This window comes from Nycticebus coucang, chromosome 18 (genome assembly GCF_027406575.1).
Source record: "Nycticebus coucang isolate mNycCou1 chromosome 18, mNycCou1.pri, whole genome shotgun sequence".
Classification (NCBI taxonomy): domain Eukaryota; kingdom Metazoa; phylum Chordata; class Mammalia; order Primates; family Lorisidae; genus Nycticebus; species Nycticebus coucang.
In genome coordinates, this window is record NC_069797.1 from 16,130,934 (window position 1) to 16,151,474 (window position 20,541).

A 20,541-nucleotide genomic window follows, 5' to 3' on the forward strand; every position below is an offset into this window, starting at 1 on the left:
GGATATTGGACCTCAGGTCGCCTCAACTCTAACCGAGCTTCTCCAAGACACATTGTGATGAACCTGTCCAAAGTCAAGACAAAAGAAAAGATTCTGCAAGCTGCCAGGAGTAAGCGCCAGTTGACCTACAGGGGCAAATCCATCAGAGTGACCGCAGACTTCTCTAATGAAACTTTCCAAGCAAGAAGACAATGGTCATCTACCTTTAATCTACTTAAACAGAACAATTTTCAGCCCAGAATTCTGTACCCTGCTAAGCTAAGCTTAAAAATTGACGGAGAAATCAAATCATTTATGGATATACAAACATTGAGGAAATGCGCCACAACAAGACCAGCTCTACAGGAAATACTTCAACCTGTTCTGCACACTGACCACCACAATGGATCAGCAGCAAAGTAAGAACTCAGAAATCAAAGGACAGAACCTAACCTCCACACTGATGCAAAAGATAAAACTAAGCAATGGACTCTCACCAAATAAGACAAATAGAATACTACCACACTTATCAATTATCTCCATAAATGTTAATGGCTTGAATTCCCCACTGAAGAGACATAGATTGGCTGACTGGATTAAAAAAACACAAGCCATCCATTTGCTGTCTGCAAGAAACACACCTGGCTTCAAAAGACAAATTAAAGCTCCGAGTCAAGGGTTGGAAGACAATTTTTCAGTCAAATGGAATTCAGAAGAAAAGAGGAGTTGCAATCTTATTTTCAGATACATGTGGATTTAAAGCAACTAAAGTCAAAAAAGACAAAGATGGCCACTTTATATTGGTCAAGGGAAAACTACAACAAGAAGACATTTCAATTCTAAATATTTATGCACCCAATTTAAATGCTCCCAGATTCTTGAAGCAGACCTTACTCAGTCTGAGCAATATGATATCTGATAATACCATCATAACAGGGGACTTTAACACTCCTCTTACAGAGCTGGACAGATCCTCTAAACAGAAATTAAACAAAGATATAAGAGATTTGAATGAAACCCTAGAACAATTATGCTTCATAGACGCATATAGAACACTCCACCCCAAAGATAAAGAATGTACATTCTTCTCATCACCCCATGGAACATTCTCCAAAATTGATCATATCCTGGGACAGAAAACAAATATCAACAGAATCAAAAGAATTGAAATTTTACCTTGTATCTTTTCAGACCATAAGGTACTAAAGGTGGAACTCAACTCTAACAAAAATGCTCAACCCCACCCAAAGGCATGGAAATTAAACAATCTTCTGTTGAATAACAGATGGATGCAGGAAGAAATAAAACATGAAATCATTAACTTCCTTGAGCATAACAACAATGAAGACACAAGCTACCAAAACCTGTGGGATACTGCAAAAGCAGTTTTGAGAGGAAAATTCATCGCTTTAGATGCCTACATTCGAAAAACAGAAAGAGAGCACATCAACAATCTCACAAGCCATCTTATGGAATTGGAAAAAGAAGAACAATCTAAGCCTAAACTCAGTAGAAGAAAAGAAATATCCAAAATCAAATCAGAGATCAATGAAATTGAAAACAAAAGAATCATTCAGAAAATTAATGAAACAAGGAGTTGGTTTTTTGAAACAATAAATAAAATAGATAAACTATTGGCCAGACTAACGAGAAATAGAAAAGTAAAATCTCTAGTAACCTCAATCAGAAACGATAGAGGGGAAATAACAACTGATCCCACAGAGATACAAGAGATCATCTCTGAATACTACCAGAAACTCTATGCCCAGAAATTTGACAATGTGAAAGAAATGGATCAATATTTGGAATCACACCCTCTCCCTTGACTCAGCCAGGAAGAAATAGAGCTCCTGAACAGACCAATTTCAAGCACCAAGATCAAAGAAACAATAAAAAAATCTTCCAACCAAAAAATGCCCTGGTCCAGATGGCTTCACACCAGAATTCTATCAAACCTTCAAGGAAGAGCTTATTCCTGTACTGCAGAAATTGTTCCAAAAAACTGAGGAAGAAGGCATCTTCCCCAACACATTCTATGAAGCAAACATCACCCTGATACCAAAACCAGGAAAAGACCCAAACAAAAAGGAGAATTTCAGACCAATCTCACTCATGAATATAGATGCAAAAATTCTCAACAAAATCCTAGCCAATAGATTACAGCTTATCATCAAAAAAGTCATTCATCAGGATCAAGTAGGCTTCATCCCAGGGATGCAAGGCTGGTTTAACATACGCAAGTCCATAAACATTATCCACCATATTAACAGAGGCAAAAATAAAGATCACATGATCCTCTCAATAGATGCAGAAAAAGCATTTGATAAAATCCAGCATCCTTTTCTAATTAGAACACTGAAGAGTATAGGCATAAGTGGCACATTTCTAAAACTGATTGAAGCTATCTATGACGAACCCACAGCCAATATTTTACTGAATGGAGTAAAACTGAAAGCTTTTCCTCTTAGAACTGGAACCAGACAAGGTTGTCCTCTGTCACCTTTACTATTCAACATAGTGCTGGAAGTTCTAGCCAATACAATTAGGCAAGACAAGGAAATAAAGGGAATCCAAATGGGAGCAGAGGAGGTCAAACTCTCCCTCTTTACTGATGATATGATCTTATACTTAGAGAACCCCAAAGACTCAACGACAAGACTCCTAGAAGTCATCAAAAAATACAGTAACGTTTCAGGATATAAAATCAATGTCCACAAGTCAGTAGCCTTTGTATACACCAATAACAGTCAAGATGAGAAGCTAATTAAGGACACAACTCCCTTCACCATAGTTTCAAAGAAAATGAAATACCTAGGAATATACCTAACGAAGGAGGTGAAGGACCTCTATAAAGAAAACTATGAAATCCTCAGAAAGGAAATAGCAGAGGATATTAACAAATGGAAGAACATACCATGCTCATGGATGGGAACAATCAACATTGTTAAAATGTCTATACTTCCCAAAGCAATCTACCTATTCAATGCCATTCCTATCAAAGTACCTACATCGTACTTTCAAGATTTGGAAAAAATGATTCTGCGTTTTGTATGGAACCGGAAAAAACCCTGTATAGCTAAGGCAGTTCTTAGTAACAAAAATAAAGCTGGGGGCATCAGCATACCAGATTTTAGTCTGTACTACAAAGCCATAGTGCTCAAGACAGCATGGTACTAGCACAAAAACAGAGACATAGACACTTGGAATCAAATTGAACACCAAGAAATGAAACTAACATCTTACAACCACCTAATCTTCGATAAACCAAACAAGAACTTACCTTGGGGGAAAGACTCCCTATTCAATAAATGGTGTTGGGAGAACTGGATGTCTACATGTAAAAGACTGAAACTGGACCCACACCTTTCCCCACTCACAAAAATTGATTCAAGATGGATAAAGGACTTAAATTTAAGGCATGAAACAATAAAAATCCTCCAAGAAAGCATAGGAAAAACACTGGAAGATATTGGCCTGGGGGAAGACTTCATGAAGAAGACTGCCATGGCAATTGCAACAACAACAAAAATAAACGAATGGGACTTTATTAAACTGAAAAGCTTCTGTACAGGTAAGGAGACAACAACCAAAGCAAAGAGACAACCTACACAATGGGAAAGGATATTTGCATATTTTCAATCAGACAAAAGCTTGATAACTAGGATCTATAGAGAACTCAAATTAATCTACATGAAAAAAGCCAACAATCCCATATATCAATGGGCAATGATAATTTTAGAAATTACTCTTAAACGGTCAAATTGTTTCTTACAAAATGTTATTTAAATACATCAGAATCTCTGTAAGTTGCCCACCACGGGACTATAATAGACTAGTCAACACACAGAGGTGACCAACAGAAGGAACCAGGCCTCCTGTGCTGACAGGTACATGCACTGCATGTCCAGTCTGTGAAAATCAGGTCAGCTTAAGGAGGTGGTCAATGTAGAGAGGTGATCAGCTAGGGAGGCTCTACTGTATTTATGATGGTGAGGACATGACCAATAGAAAGACAATCTACTGTTTTACTTATTATCAAAAAGACATGGAAGGGGAAGGAGTTTGGTTAAAGGAACCCAGCACAGACAGCTATTAGGTGATGGGAACTGGTCAGCCCAGGAGAGGAAGAAGGATGCCTGGAAAGTCAACAGCTGGCTTCTGAACGAGCACATCCACCATCTATGAATATGAGCTTATACACCTGACTGTTGGCTCAAACCATCCGTCAACAGGGCAGGGCCCAAACAGCACAATACTATGTGGGTCATTATAAAAGTTTTGAGATACACAAAAAAATCAAGAAACCTAAAATCTGCATGGACGGAAACAAAGGAAGCCCTCCCAGCAACACTGATAAGCGGAGCAAGGTGAGCCTTGCACGGGTGAGGCAGAAAGGACGCTGTCAACTGTGTTTCTTGGAAATGCAATAAGGGGCCGTAACACATCCTGTCTCAAAACTTTCATAGTGACCCACCATAAGCTATTTCTTACCTCTACCCCTCAGTGGGGCCACCAATACATAATAACCCAGCTCCACTAAGTCTAAAAACACCACATCCCACACTTCTCCTTGTATCACCCACAGTTACTATCAGCCCTTGCCTAAGCCGGCACATTCAGTGGCCCTACCATCTGCCCACATCATAGGTCCAGTGGCCCAGTTAGAAGAACAAAATGAGGTTAGAAAAACTAAATGAGGTTAGCCCTCCATGACTTATTCTTACCCTTACCAGGCTGGCTCCTGGTGACCCCTGCTTCCTCTCCTACATTTCCTCAAGTCAACTCTTTAATTGTTTGTCCTACTACCTTGCTTGGGACTTGAGTCAAACATGTCAATCGACTACACCTTAAAAATCAATCTTCTTTTCTTAAAAATAAACAACAACAACAAAAGTAGCATGACTTTCCTCAGCTCTGCTCTTCAAGTATTTCTGTTCTAATCTATAAATTCTTAAAAGTTATCAGTCATTCCACTTCTGGAGATATAATTAATTGAAAGAGAATTGAAAGCAGGATCCGGGAGAGATACCTGCACACCCACTTTCACAGCAGCATTATTCACAACAGCCAAAGGTGGAAACAACCCACATGTCCATTGATGGACGAATGGATAAATAGAATGGGGCACTTACACACAATGGAATATTACTCAGAGGAACATCCTGTCACGCACTACAGCATGGATGAACCGTGAAGACACCATGCTAAATGCCAAGCCACACGCAAAAACACAAATGCAGGATTCCACTTACATGAGGTAATTAAAGTAGTCAAAGTCATAGTGACAGAAAGGAGAACGGTGGTTGCCAGGGTTGAAAAGAGAGAAAAATGGGGAGTCATTGTTTGATGGGTACAGAGTTCAAGTTTTACAAGATAAAAAAGACCTCTTGTACAACAGTGTAAATATACCTAACACCATGAGATTGTACACTTACCATGGTTAAGATGTGGTATGTTCTTTACAAGTAATTTTTTTAGTTATAGAAAAATAGAAGTTACCAGCTATTGTTTGCCAATTGGACAAGGCGAAGTAACAATGTTAAAAACAAAGTAATGTTCTCTTACAAAATTTGAGGCTTTAACGCCAAATCACTAATGCTCATTTTGCCCTTTTAGGTCAGAAGAGTACTGTTCTTGAGAGACAGAAGACCAAAAGTGAGAAGTCTAATTGTCCCCTTTCTGTTTATCAACTTTTATCAAGCCCATGAAATTGATCTAGCTTTTCTGTCCTTTATCACGCAGCCCGGAACCTGATATTTCTTATTCTTCATCTTATTTGAACATGAACAAAAATACCCGACATACAGGCGTAAGCACACACACACACACACACACACACACACACGCATGGATGCTTTTCTTACAGTAGGAGGGGCTGCCTCTACTCAATTAGATGTTAGGTTCTCAATTAAATAAAATTCACGCAATACAACATCATTTGATCATTTATACCTTAGCTGAAAACATTTCCTTGATATGTCCCTTCTAAATTAAAGCCATCCAAAGACTAAACCCTGAAGCCACAGGGTTTCTATAGGATGTTCTTTCTCTGAATCACACAGAATCTCTCTTTCTCTAATTTCATCTCTTCATTATTTGAGATGAAGAAAAAAATGCATTTTGTTTTTCAGAACTTTCCAACCCTGGTAGCTTGCCTGTTAGTCTCCTTAGCAACCAAATACTCAAAATAATTAAAAGCAATTAAACTTGCCATAATTAGAATAAACTGGACTTTTAAAGTCTAATATACTAAACATGATTATAGGATAATACAAAGTTTGAAGCCAGGCATGGTGGCTAATGCCTGGAATCCTAGAACTCTCAGAGGCCAAGGTGGGTGGACTGCCTGAGCTCAGGAGTTTGAGACTAGCCTGAGCAAAGTAAGACTCCCGTCTCTATGAAGCAGAAAAATGAGCCAGGAGTTGTAAAGCATGCCCATAATCCCAGCTACTTGGGAGGCTGAGACAAGGGTGGCTGAGAGAGACAAAAGAAAGGGAAAAACATTGAAGTTTCTCCAAATTCTCTATTTCTCAGTGATTTCTTCACCTTATTCTCCAACACCCAAATGTTATATACCTCTTCTGAGAAAATCACCATTTCTAGAAAATAAACTCCATGAGGCAAGGAACTACTACTTATTTAAAGAGTAGATTTGTGTAATGCAACTGTATTATGTCCAATGCCAAAACAAAGCAGGAGACATAAAAACAATAGGCGAATATTCAAGCAAAACTCACTAGTGTCATTAAATGTTGAAATGTGGAATGCTATGGTTAGCTTTCCAATGCTGGAGAAATTCAGAGCAGATATATTCCTTATCCAGAGAATACAAAACCTAATCTACACGTTTAATAGTGCATACAGAGAGGAGCGTATTGTCACTTAGACACATGGAAGGAGACACAGGGACGAGATCAGTGCAACAAGACTCTTTGAGATCAGCCCGAGCAAGAGTGAGACCCTGTCTCTAATAATAAATTGGCATTGTGGCACACACCTATAGTCCAAGCTACTCAGGAGGCTGAGGCAAGAGAATCACTTGAGCCCAAAAGTTTGAGGTTGCTGTGGGCTATGATGCCGAGACACTCTACCGAGGGTGTCAAAGTGTATCCTAAAACAAGGAAAAAATATCCAACAAGACTCAATGGCTGAGTGCAGAAAGCTAGAAGAGCAGGTGGAGGGGAGGGGACAGAGGCGCAGTTCCTAGAGCTGAGTACTTAAAATTTGCAAAAGTGGAGGACGGGAAAAGTGAAAACTCAAAGAGGAGGATGAGTGGGACAACAGGTATCACAGAAAACGACCCTCTTCAAGGTAACCAGGTCTGCCACGCCATCCCAGGCAAATGTGAATTGTACAACATAGAAATGGAAAACACGAAAACAAGATGCATGGAAAAGAGTCAAGAGCCAAGAGTTTCAGTTGGTTGCGTATCAGTTTCTCAACTGTAAAACAGGAACTGTGCCCCCACACCACAGGGATATGACAAATACAGATAGACACACATTTAAAAGTTCAGTAATATGAAACTTGTTTGCGGTGCTGACATCCTACACAGACAGAGGGCACTATTCCCGGCACTCAAGCGGTTCCTGGCCACTCCTGCTGCTTCCTCTTCCTGCCCCAACCTTTGCCTGCACCCAGCAGCACTGCCCTTTCAGCTCAAACAGGAATAGACAGAAGAACACTCCACACTGCTTATAGAGAGGACACTCCCCCCAGCTCCACCACAGCTGGGAATGGCATGGGAATATGGGGGAGCCCTCACGTAGTCCCAAGCTTGGGCACAGAAACTGTGATGTTAAGGAAGGAAACACAGAATGTTTCCTTCTGTGGAGGAAGGAAAAGACCACAGACAAACTGGGCAAGTTCTGGCAGAAAAAAGAAGACCTGTGATTTTACGATCTGGAACCAAACCCATTCTAGAAACCAACCATGAATGATCAGGAATGATCTCTACAGACTTGCAATGTTTCAACTGTACAAACACAGAGGTGACAAAGATTCTCTCCTTCACACTCTAGCCAGGCTCCTCTGAGCCCTCTTTTCAACAAAGCTTCAATCTTGGCTTATAGGAACTACAGACACTCATCACAAATTATTTCATCCAACCTTCTCCTCAGGTTCATCATATTTAACAAAGACTTAAAGTTTCTAATAGGTCAAGATTTTATCCTTAGGATGACTCGACTCAACCCCCTTAAAGTGCCTGAGAAAGCTCAAGGATCCACAAAAATTTACCATTTTTCTAGCCAATACTTGACCCCTTACCACTCTTTCTGAGATCCCTTTTTACAAAGGCCTCACAGTAGTGAATACTTCCTATGGCCCTTTAAGATGAATCTGTATCTCTTATAACCCAAGAGTGTCTTTCTCAAGGGTATGAAAGCCATTCCTTTGAAATGTGATCATCAGAAGAAATAGGGTCTCTATGGGGAGGGTGAATCCCTCACTTCCTGGACTGCTGCCAGCTTAAACACACAGCTGGTCTAATCAGCACCGACCCTGACCAACCCTCACCCTCTGCAATTCTTCACTCCCCTGACGCTACTGAGCCTGCCTACTACTCCCACAGTCTCTCTTTAAAACCCTCAGTCAGCTCCACACAAATCCCAGCTGGGTCCAGTTGTAACTAAAATAAAAATCTTAAGCCCCCCCAGTTGACTGGAGTCCCTCTTGGCCAAAGAGACCCCAGAAAAGCCTTAAAGCTGAGTTGCCAGGCACGAGGAGAAGGGAAGTTAGAAATACCAAGTTACTCCTTGTCCCTTTTGGAGTTATTCTTTGTACCAGTAAGAAACTAAATCATTAACAAGCCTAAGGCCATGTAAGACAAAAGTTAAAGCACACGCTCTTCAATGTACTTAACATGTTGAGTCTCCGTATATGTCCCATGGCTTTTCTAAGATTAGCAAACTTCCTTAACTTAAAACATTCCATGCCTTTGGTCAAAACTTCATTTCTCTAATCAATTATAAATCAAAGAATCTTTAACCCACCTATAACCCATAAGCACTGCCCCCACACCCACTTGGAGATGTCTCTCCTTTTCAGGCCAAACCAATGCACACCTTCCATGTACTGATTTAATGTTTTTACATGTGTTCCCATCTCCCTAAAATATATAAAACCAAACTGCAAGTCAACTCCTGTGGGACCACTTGCTTCTTTTCTTTCTTTCTTTTTTTTTTTTTTTGTGGCTTTTGGCCGGGGCTAGGTTTGAACCCGCCACCTCCGGCCTATGGGACCAGCGCCCTACTCCTTGAGCCACAGGCGCCGCCCAGGGGACCACTTGCTTTAAGCTTCTTGGGCATGACTCTTTGGGCCATGGTCACACATATTCAACTCAGAATAAATCTCCTTAATTTATTTTATAGAATTTCATTCTTTTCCTTTGACACAGTTCACACTGGACTCCCCCCTCCACCCACCACCCCGTACCTTCCTACTGCAGTAGGATATTAACCCACTAAACTCTGTCCTTACCACTGTAACTAGTATCTGGCTTTATACACTTTTGACTGAGGTAAACAGGCGACTTTAGTGAAATAACGGGGCGGAGGGGGCAGTACAGTGTACAGCGTTCACACCACAGAGTCTGGACTCAGGCAGCCGAGGTCTGAGTGCCGGGCTCTGCACACTAGCTGTGTGGCTCAAGATCTTTTCTTTAATCTGTGAAAGGTGACACCAGTTTCTACCTCACAAGAGTTGTTGAAAGATTAAATGAGACAAGGTGTGGTGTGAATTTAGATCATGTTCTAGAATATGGTAAGCACTCTGTGAATAACACCTAAAGACACTAGAAGGAATAACCCCTGGAAGGGTTCATACAAAGTGTGCAGGTGGGCAAAACCAAGACAGGAGAATGTAAAGCGATTAAAGAAAAATAACTGCCAAGTTGAAAGGGGCCGTGTGCCCAGCAGACACAGTCAACTTAATCCTCAGTTCTCTGCTTTGATATATGGGATAATGTCCCTTTAAACAACCTTACTGAACTACTTTCAGAAAGCAGGCAGTTGCTAAGCGTTGCCAAGGGATACAGGCTAAGCTTGTTGTAAATTAATCATTGTGTGTAAATTAAGCAAAACACCAGATGAGAGCTGTCTGGAATAGCTCCCTATCAAAAGAAAAAAAATAAATAAAACATATTCCTTAGATTTTTGTTTAGCTGCTTAGGAAGAAAAAACAAAACAAAACCTTACAGGGCTCCTAATCTAAGTCCCACACTTCACAGTGGGAGAGTCTTAAGCCTCCAGGGGCAACACAATTTCCCCAAGGTCCCAAGGCAATTAATGACTAGATTGGACCTAGAAGCAAATCTCACACACCTTGCTGACTCTTCAGATTAACAGTTCATAGGACAGCATCACAAAATATCTCTGATGATGACAAGAAATTAGAGTCAGGAGACAACAAATTTAAAATAATCTGAGGAGTGAAGATTTAACAATCTAAAGAACCAAATGTCCCCTACCTTGTACCTCCTCCCACTCTAAGAGGGATGGGGCTGAGGCAGAGCCCAGGAAGGACCCCAGAACCAGGGAAGAAAAGGGAGTAACTAGTCACAGAGGTGACTAGCTCCAAAGAGTCCCACTATAAGATGATTTTCTCATCTAAAGGGAGAAGATAAGTTTCCTAACCCAAGAGAATTTAGCAATCAGAGGGAAAAAGTTCATAGGTCTTTTTGGCAAAGAAGAGGAGCATTTGAATACATACTTATGAAAAGACTTCAACTCCCTTGCAATCTCAAATCCCAAGGCCTAGACAACTCTTTTGCTGCCACATAGTGGTAGAAAGCCTAAATTGCAGGAAAAATTCTTAACAAAAGTCTTGCATATTTAAGTTTATTCATTTATTCCAACATTCACTGAGTACTAAATAGATCCCAGGCACTCCTCCGGCACTAAGATACATCAGTGAATAAAGTGAACCAAAATCTCTGCCTTTGTGGATCTCCTATTGCAATGGGAAGGGAAAAATAATCTCAATATATATATATAAAGTAAGTGCCATTGGGGGAAAAAATAAAGCAGGATATAGAGGTTGGATCATGAATGTCAGGTGGTGGGACTGCAATTTTAAATAGGATGGCCAAGGAAGGTTAGATCAAGAGAGTGCCATTACAGCAAAGACAGAATAAAATGAAGGGATCCACACATGCAGGTATGAGGCAGAAGAATATTCCAGAGAGAAGAAAGATAGAATGAATAAGCTTTAGGGTGTGGATACGTTTGGAGCAATTATGAAACAATGAAAAGGCCAGGCTGACCAAAGGTGAATGTGATATAATCAAATAGTCACCACCAACAATTAGAGGTTTGAAGAGAAGTGAGGCGCTAGGTATAGTGAGGCCTAAAATTCATATTTGGAAGAGGAGAGGGCAGAGGGCCCTTGACAGAACACACACAGGGATAAGTCAGCCCATATGTGGAGTGGTACTTGTGCTAAGGGTCACAAGAGTGAAAAAGATGATTGATGCCATAGAAAGCCAAAAATAAGAGGTCTGCAGAAGACCCAGGGCATCAAAAAGGGTTTTAAGAGTGATTCTGGATATACCCTGGCTATAGATAAACAAAGGAAAGAAAAGTCATTACATCAAGAAGAAGAACAGCAAGAGGAAACATGTTAAAACAGAAGCAGAAATAAGGGGCCAGCTCCAGTAGATGGGAAGGATGACATGGGAACACAGTTAAGGTCAGAAAGGACAAATGGTTTTGACCTTCAAGACCCAACAGTTTTCAGAGGAGTTTTGCCTTTCAAGAAACAGTTTTACCCATCTTACACAAATTGCTCCAGAAAACAGGAACTAAAGTTGCCCAACTTACTTAATGAGACTAAATTTTACAAACTTGATTTCTAAGTCATGCAAGGATTATAAGAAAATTAATTAATTAAGCTATAGGCCAATTTCCTTATGAATGTGGTACAAAAATTCAAAATAAAATATTAGCCAAACAAACCTAACTTTATCATTTTTTTTTTTTTTACTCCAAATGTCTGGGGCAGGAACACAAGGCTGCCCATTCATGGCAGCCTGACAATGGTCCTCAGGGGCTGATATTGGCCCCCATCTTTGGCTGAGGAGAAACTGGACCCTCAACAGCCCCAAGAGAGAGAGACCCCCAACTGTATTATCTTAAAATAACATTATAATTAAGCACTGTTTATCCCGGTGATACCTAGATGATTCAATGTAAACATAATCCATCAATTTCATTTACTTTATTTATGTGTAGTAAAGGAAAAAATATGATATCACAATGGATACAAAAAGAGCATTTGATACAATTCAACATATATCATGATTTGAAAAAAAAAGAATACTTCATTATCAACTGGGATAAGGACTCTGTTAAGCTTGATAAAGTATCTCTACATGAATCCAAAACCTAGAATAAATAATATAATTAAGAAAATGGTAGGACACTCATTATCTGCTATTTAACACAAGCCTATGGAAATAAAAAACATAGGGTATAAAGGAAGAGAAAAAAACTCTTCCATAGTAGATAATATGATTATTAAGTTGAATGATTTGAAATTACAGTTTTGTTGCTTTTTTTTGTAGAGACGGGGTCTCACTTTATGGCCCTCAGTAGAGTGCCGTGGCCTCACACAGCTCACAGCAACCTCCAACTCCTGGGCTTAAGTGATTCTCTTGCCTCAGCTCCCAAGTAGCTGGGACTACAGGCGCCCGCCACAACGCCCGGCTATTTTTTGGTTGCAGTTTGGCCGGGGCCGGGTTTGAACCCATCACCCTCGGTATATGGGGCCGGCGCCTTACCGACTGAGCCACAGGCGCCGCCCGAAATTACAGTTTTTATAGGCAAAATAGTCAAATATCAGCAATGCCATATAATTCAACGCAATATTAAAAAAGTTAGTATACAAGCAACTACATAAATTAATAAGAGACTCCATCAAGGTTGTTGATAATTTATAAAGAAATCAATCTCATTACTCTGCAGTACCAAAACCCAACTACAAAATATAGTATAACAATACATCGTTCATAAGAACAATATAAACCATGAAATATAAAAATATTAATTTAACCAATACATCTGACCTCTAAGAAGAAAGGTACTAAAGTTCTAATAAACACAAATGACAAGGTGAAGAAAAAGAGAAACAGCAATTAGAAGCTTTGAACTATGGGTTCACGTGGCATCACAGATAGATCCAAAAGACAGTGAAATATATAAAATAAAACAAAATATAATGAGGTCTAGAGTAAAAGTCATGTAAATTAAAATAACCAAAGCAATGATACCTATTTTATAGGAACACACACAGAGAAAAACAGGACATTCACAATTTACTAAGAGAGAAAGTGAAATAAGCAAGAGTTCAGGGTTACAGCGTTCAAAGATGACAGCGCAACATGGTCTGAAAAGTAAAATTAGTTTAACCCTTTGTACCGAAGGTCCAATAAGAAAAGGAAATAAAGTCTGGGTGTTAATCTGGTATGTAGAGGAGACCACCAAGTTTTGAAGTAGGACAGGATATTGGGAGTTAGGGAGAAGAAATCATACTTAATGCTGACACTTAGTAAGAGTCCTGGGGGATTGCTGGATACAGTAAGTTGAAGGTGGGAGAGAAAAGTGGCAGGGACGCCAATAATCAATCTATTATTATGGCACAAGCCCACAAGGGCTCATTGGGAGAAATGGAAAAACAAAAAGGATCGATTTTGAAGGACCATATAAAGAAAGAATCAAGAGAAACTGGTAATTGAATGAGAATAGTGGGGGTAGGAAAATTCCAGGATGACTCTCAAGCATTCTTGTCATGGTGTCTGGCACCAATGACAGAAATAGAAAACTCTGGACTCAGGGCCAGGATGATAAGTTTGGTTTTAGAAATAGAAAATTCAGCACATTGTGCTGCTGTAGCCAAAATGGCCAATAAAATGGAAAAGCATTGGGAAAGAAAAACGCAATTATCTCCTTGAAGAAAGCCGTGGTCCAATCACCCTGAGAAGAAAGTTGGCTCCAGCTACTACAACCAAGAAAACTCTGGGAAAAAGAATCAGAAGACCAGAGAAGAGCAAATCCATGATTAAGAAGATCTCATCCCTTTTATAGGACGAGACAAAAAAGGCTCAGAGGCTAAGGGGCACTGTAGATGAATTACAAGGAAAGAAATTTGTCAAAAATTAGAGACAAAGCCGGAGACTTCACACCTTTGTGTCTACCTGGGTGGGGGTGAAACACATTCTTCTCAGTAAAGTATCACAAGAATGGGGAAAAAAGTATCCAACATACTCAATACTAATATGAAACCAAGAATATAAACAACCTCCACACCCACTAGAAAGGAAAACACAAGTACAGTCTACCGAGGGGGAGGAGACAGGGAGAGGGAAGGTGATGGATGGGATCTCCGCCAATGTGCACAATGTGAGGGTGTTCAGCACACACCTCCCACCACCCCACCACCACCCCGTGAAGGGCTGAACTACAACTTGAACTTTACCTTACAAATGAAAACCATGTAACCTAAATAAACATTTGTACCCTCATAGCAATCTGAAATTTTTTTTTAAAGTGCTGCAAATGCAAACCTAACAAATGCAAACATTGTCACCTGTTTGTACCCTCATATTAATCTGAAATTTTTTTCAAGGGCGGTAAAAAAATAAAAAGAATTAGAGACGTCTCTTGAATCACAAAACTTTATCAACAAAATATGTGTTTTAGAAAGAACAGAGAAAACTACTCTGAAAAACAGTCATGAAATGTGTTATACATCCTGGCACTGGCTGCAGGTGAAAGCAGAAATCTAACTCTCCTAAATCCATTCACTCAGTTTTGCACTGCCTTCCTTCCATGTCACACACTGGGACAGACGCTGAGGATACGATAATGGGCTGAAGCAGATACGGTCCTTGCACTGGTTAATATTATGTGTCAACTTGGCTAAGCTACAGTACCCAGTTTGAAGCCAAACACCATATTGCTGTGATTAACATCCTTACAAATGATTAACGTTTAAATCAGTATATTTTCCGTAAAGCCAATTACCCTTCCCAATGTGGTTAGACTTTATCCAATCAATGGAGGCCCTAAGAGAAAAGCCCTCATACTTGAGAATGCAACTGCCAAATCTTCCCTGGGTCTGCAGCATGCTGCCCGCCCAAAAGATTTCAGACACGTCAGTCCCCTCAGTCACATGAGCCAATTCCTTAAAATCAGTCTCTCTTTCGCTCATAAACACACATGTAAATATACACATGAATACACACACATACACACATTAGTTCTGTTTCTCTGAAGAACCCTAACACAGTCCCTTATGTCATAAAAGATAGTCATCAAATTATCCTATAAATAAATATACAGAAGGTGCCAAAAAAAGGATACACATTTTAAGAAAGGAAAAAACTATATTAAAATTATAATGCTCAAGTCACGTTTGACTTCTGCAATTTTATAAGAGGTGCTCAAATGTGACTTGTATTTGTCTTTTGTTATCAGTATATACTGAGTATTACAATTTTAATATAGATTTTTTTTTCTTTTCTTAAAATGTGTATGTTTCCTTGGAACCCTCTATATATTTACAAAACTAAGATAAACTTACAAAAGAAAAGAAATGTGGCTCTATGAGAAAAGAATGTGTCCTAAACTGTAGTCAAGCATTATGAGACATCTTTACAGCTTCTGTATTTACCTGGATGGAGTTAAAGAACATTCTCCTTAGTAAAGTATCACAAGAATGGAAAAGCAAGTATACTAATGTGAAACCAGTGGATGAACAACCAAACACCCACACAAGAGAAAAACACAATTAACTCAGGTGGGGGGAGGGAGAGGGGCGTTGGTCAGTTCTCACCCAATGGGCACAAGATAGGGGTACACAGCACACCTCCCAGGGGAAGGGCTCAACTACAACTTGGACTTCACCCAATGCAAACAATGTAACCTAATAATCATTTATACCCTCAAATTAATCTGAAATTAAAAAAAAAGAGGAAGAAGAGAATCTGACCTAAACTGGTATTAAGCATTATGAAAAATCTTCCCCAAAAGCAACACTTCAGCCAAGAATCTGGAAGAATAGGCTAAGGAAATAAAAGTGGTCAGGGCAGCAGAGAACACGGCAAGCAGAAAGGGGAGAAGTGCAGAAGCAGAGAGAGGGGATAGGACAGGAGGGTTGAGAGGTACCTCAAGGCCAGACTGTCAAGAACCTCTGGTGGACATATGAGAGCTGGCAATTAAGTTCAGGAACTCATCCTAGGAAACGTGCTACATACCTCACTGCTGAATATCACTACAGTGACCTTCAAAGTACTCCCCATGGGCAGCTATGCACCAGCGCCAGGACCTTGTCCACCCTTTAAAGCAACTTTGGAACTCTTTTTCTGGAATGACCATCAAAGCTGTCATCATATTACCCTAATGTAATCAAAATGTCTTCCTTTCAACAATTCCTTTATCTCTGGGTAAAGAAAAAAGTCACTTGGGGCCAGATCAAGTTAGTAGGGAGGGTGTTCCAATATAATTAGTGCTCACGGATAAAAACTCCCTCACTGTGCTATGTGAGCTGTGCACCATCATAATGCAAGAGCCATGAGTTGGCCAAGATTTTCAGTTAAAATTTTCCTAACTGTTCTCTATTGATGTTTAATTGGTCTGCTATGCGTCTCACAGTCAGCGGATGATTCTGACACACAATTCAATAAAATTTGGCAACGTTTCATCAGTTCTGCTCGTTACCGGCTGCCCTGACCTCTCTTCACCAGTGATGCTTCCTCTCCCCTCACAAAAACCTTTAATCCCTTTGCACACTGCTGTTTTCTTCAGGCCGTTATCCCCATAAACCTGGACTAACATGCCCCTGATTTCACTTCCACTCTTGCCAAGTTTAACAAGAAATTTACAAATGTTTGTTCATTGCTCTAATTCAAGCTCTGACATTCTAGAGATAGCAACAAAAACTTTCAACAATAATGAACAACACTCAGCAAAATGCTGCGGCATGTGGTCGTGGACACAGCCACAAGACCCTGATACGCCAAGGTCACGAACCCTCACTGAGCGGTTTGAACAGTGCTGCCAACAGCAGCACACAGTGGCAAGTTCATGAACTTAACTGTCAGGCCTTGTATTCAGATGTTTCCAGCCATTATCCTCTGAGTAAAGGAAAACACTGAAAGGAATTGGCCTGGGATGACATCAGATTTGTATTTTGAAGACTACTCTGGGTACTACCTTCGAAACACAGAAAAGGGCCAAGAGTGTACAGTGGCGAATTGGAAGAAGAAAGTGGGGTTAGGTTTCTGATTCATCCACGGGATGGACGGTGACAGCAGGAAGTGTGGGCAGAAGATCATGAATTGGGTCTTGGACATGTCGAATTGGAAGTAGCTCTGAACATGTGACAGGAGACATCACCCGAGACTTCTTTTCTGGACATTAACCTCCCAAGAGGTCTGACGCATTCCATTTCTGCCTTCCTACTATTTATTCTGCACAATGCAGAAAGAGTGATCTTTTTAAAAATGTAAGCAAAAACACATTACTCTCTGGCTCAAAATTTACATTTCTTCCATGGTATTGGCCCTGTGGATCTACCATCTGCAGCTCAAAGAGGGCTCAGGAGAAGAAAGTTTGTGAGTCATCTGCACTGAACAGGCACCGAAGGAAATTGCATAGGGAAGGATTACAGAATGATCCCTGAGGAAATCCATTATTTCCTGCAATTGAGACAGAGAAGGAGTGGCCAGAAAAACAAGAACAATGTGGGGGTATCACTCAAGCCAAGGGGAAGAAAAACGGAGGCACTTTAAGAAAAAGTGACCCACAATGCCATAGACTGTTGAAGGGTCAGATAAAAAAGACTCACAAGATGAGACGTCCACTGGGTTGGGTGGTATGGAGTCCGGGACCTTTGATGCGTTAGTGATCCAGGCAGAGCGTGTTGGTAGAGCAATAGGGCTAGAAGCCAGGTAGGGAAGGATGTGCAATGAATGAGAGAGGCAAAGAAACAGAGCCAATGAATGCAGACGAGTCTTTCCAAGAGTTTGGGGCTATAAAAGGAAGGAAAGGCAAGTGGGGGTTGGGGGGAGCTTCTGTTGTTGAGATGAAACAGATCAAACATGAACTCAAGTGTTCACATTTGAACATTGGACAAATGTGAACACTTCTTTCCTGACATTAACCTCCCAAGAGGTCTGCCTGATTCCAGACAAACTATTTAAAAGATTAGTTGAACATACAGGAGAGAGAAGGGATACTTGATACAATACTGAGGTCCAGGAGGAGATGAGAACCGGGGCACAGATGGAAGGTTAGGGAAAGGACACCTGCTTCTACTAGAACAGGTGGGGAGGAGGCAAGGCATGGTTAGAGATCCAGGTGGGCCTCTAACTTGAGTTCAATTTTCTCTAGGAACCAGAAGGTGAGGAGGGCCATGAGAGAAAGCACTGGGGAGGCAGAATTTTGAGGAAACTAGGAAAGAGAAGAAATACTATAATTTTGGAGTATCAAAGAGTAAACCGACCTGACAAAAGGAGAATCTGACAGCAGCAAGTGGGTCCCACTACCAACCTGCCTTTTTGAGTTACTTCCTCTAGCTGGGTGCAGGCCCAAAGAAAGATGTGATGTCTCCTGTCACATGTTCAGAGCTAGTTTTTCTGGCCACAGGAAGTATTTGAAGAGGGTCTGATGGTTAGCAAGTTGATGAGAAGTATTAAAGGAATCCAAAACTCTGAAGATTCATTTTCACATAAAGACAATCACGTCCACCAAAGGAATAAGTGGCTGGTGATAGTCACCATCAAACGAGATTGCCAGACAGAACTTTACCCTGTGGTACAGAGCCTGCACTAACTTGGCCAGTCCACCAAGGTAGATTTCTGGTTTAAGAGTCTCTGTGGATGAGAGTAGACAGAAAGCACAGTGCCGCAGACAAGGAGAAAGGGCGGCCTAGGACCACCACCATCTTGATACTTTAACAGAACAAAATCTGACACTTCCTATTGACTTTGAGGTCAACTTGGGTAGGCAGAACAACTGCCCCCTTTAAGACAGTATCTAATTACCTAAGTCCAGCCTCAGAGGCGGAGATGCCTGTCTTAGGTAGAGGAGGATGGTAGAGAGAAACTAGCCAAGGAGGGCAGCCAGGAGAACCAATATTTCATCAGGCATCATATCTTTTTCCTGCCTTTGTTGCTACACACAACTGTCTTTGTTAAGCACTCATCACTTCTACTAAGGTCTAAGGCAATGAGGTAATGGTATGCCCATTTGCAAATGGCTTGCATTCTAGACTTTGGTTTCTTTCTGTAAATTATTAACAGCAATGATTTATTAAACAGAGTATGGCCTTATGCTTCATAGACCTCTTGGCACTGAATTCTCCAAGACATCAGAGGTTTTTTTGTTTTGTTTTGTTTTGTTTGAGACAGAGGCTCACTTTGTCACCCTTTGTAGAGTGCCATGACATCATAACTTACAGCAACCTTGAACTCCTGGGCTTAAGTGATTCTCTTCCCTCTGCCTCCCAAGTAGCTGGGACTACAGGCACTTGCCACAACACCTGGCTATTTTTAGAGATGAGGTCTTGTTCTGGCTCAGGTTGGTCTCGAACCTGTGTGTTCAGGCAATCCTCCCACCTCAGCCTCCCAAGTGCTGGGATTACAGGTGTGAGCCACCACGCTCAGCCAACATCAGAGTTTTAATTCATGTAAACAACACAAACGCCACCAGGTTTCCTCCCAAGCTAAGGGCAGCCAGTGACCATCTATTGCAGGTCTATCACAGGTGTCCACAAACTATGGCCTGCAGGCCACATCCAGCCCATCACCTGGATTTGTAAAGACCCAAGGTTAGAATCATTTTTACATTTTTTAATTGAAAAAACAATCAAAGGAATAATATTTTGTAACATGTGAAAATTACATGCAGCTCAAATACCTTTCTATAACTAGTTTCACTGGAACACAGCAATGATTAGTCATTTATGCATTGTCTATGATTGATTTAATACTATAACAGCAGAGTCTTTTCTACAAAGCCTAAAATATTTACTGTCTGGCTGGCCCTGAACAAAAATGTTTACTGACCTCTTATTTATTCAAGCCCCTCCTGGCCAAGTCCTGGCTCCGACCCTCTCTACTTTTGAAGATAGTGTCTCAGCAAAGTATCAATCAGCTGGAATTGGTCACGAAGGCCAATGAAATCCCAAGGCCAACCTAGCACCAGGACCCAAACACAGGTCTTTACACATAAGTTGGCAATGTGGTTTGTAAATCTGCTGCTAGTACTGTTGGGATAATCATGGAAGATGCTAGTCCAAAACAATGCGATAAGTAGGCTACTTACCTTTCCCTAGTAACACTGAAAGTGAAATCAAAAAGGTTGCTCAGAAAACATCCTAGAGGAAAGAAGGATGGTGCTCTGCTTCTTATGTTTTTTGCTTTTTCTATTTTCTCTAGTCGGTGTTTTGAGATCAGTGTTCAGACATCCACTATAATGCACTGGATCTCTAGTTGGAACTCTCTAGTTCCCGGTAGGCCAGGGAAAGCTTTGTGCCCCAGCAATGTTGTGTGTTCAACTCCTG

General features: G+C 40.7%; 1 protein-coding gene and 1 non-coding gene across 6 annotated transcripts in view; both read right to left on the minus strand.

The window, feature by feature from the left end:
- Positions 1–20,541, minus strand: part of ARHGAP44 (Rho GTPase activating protein 44) — a 189,314-nt gene that overhangs the window by 141,800 nt on the left and 26,973 nt on the right. The window lies entirely within an intron of this gene.
- Positions 11,965–12,094, minus strand: LOC128571474 (small Cajal body-specific RNA 20). The gene has a single exon (XR_008375881.1). It is a non-coding gene; the product is annotated as a small Cajal body-specific RNA 20 (non-coding RNA).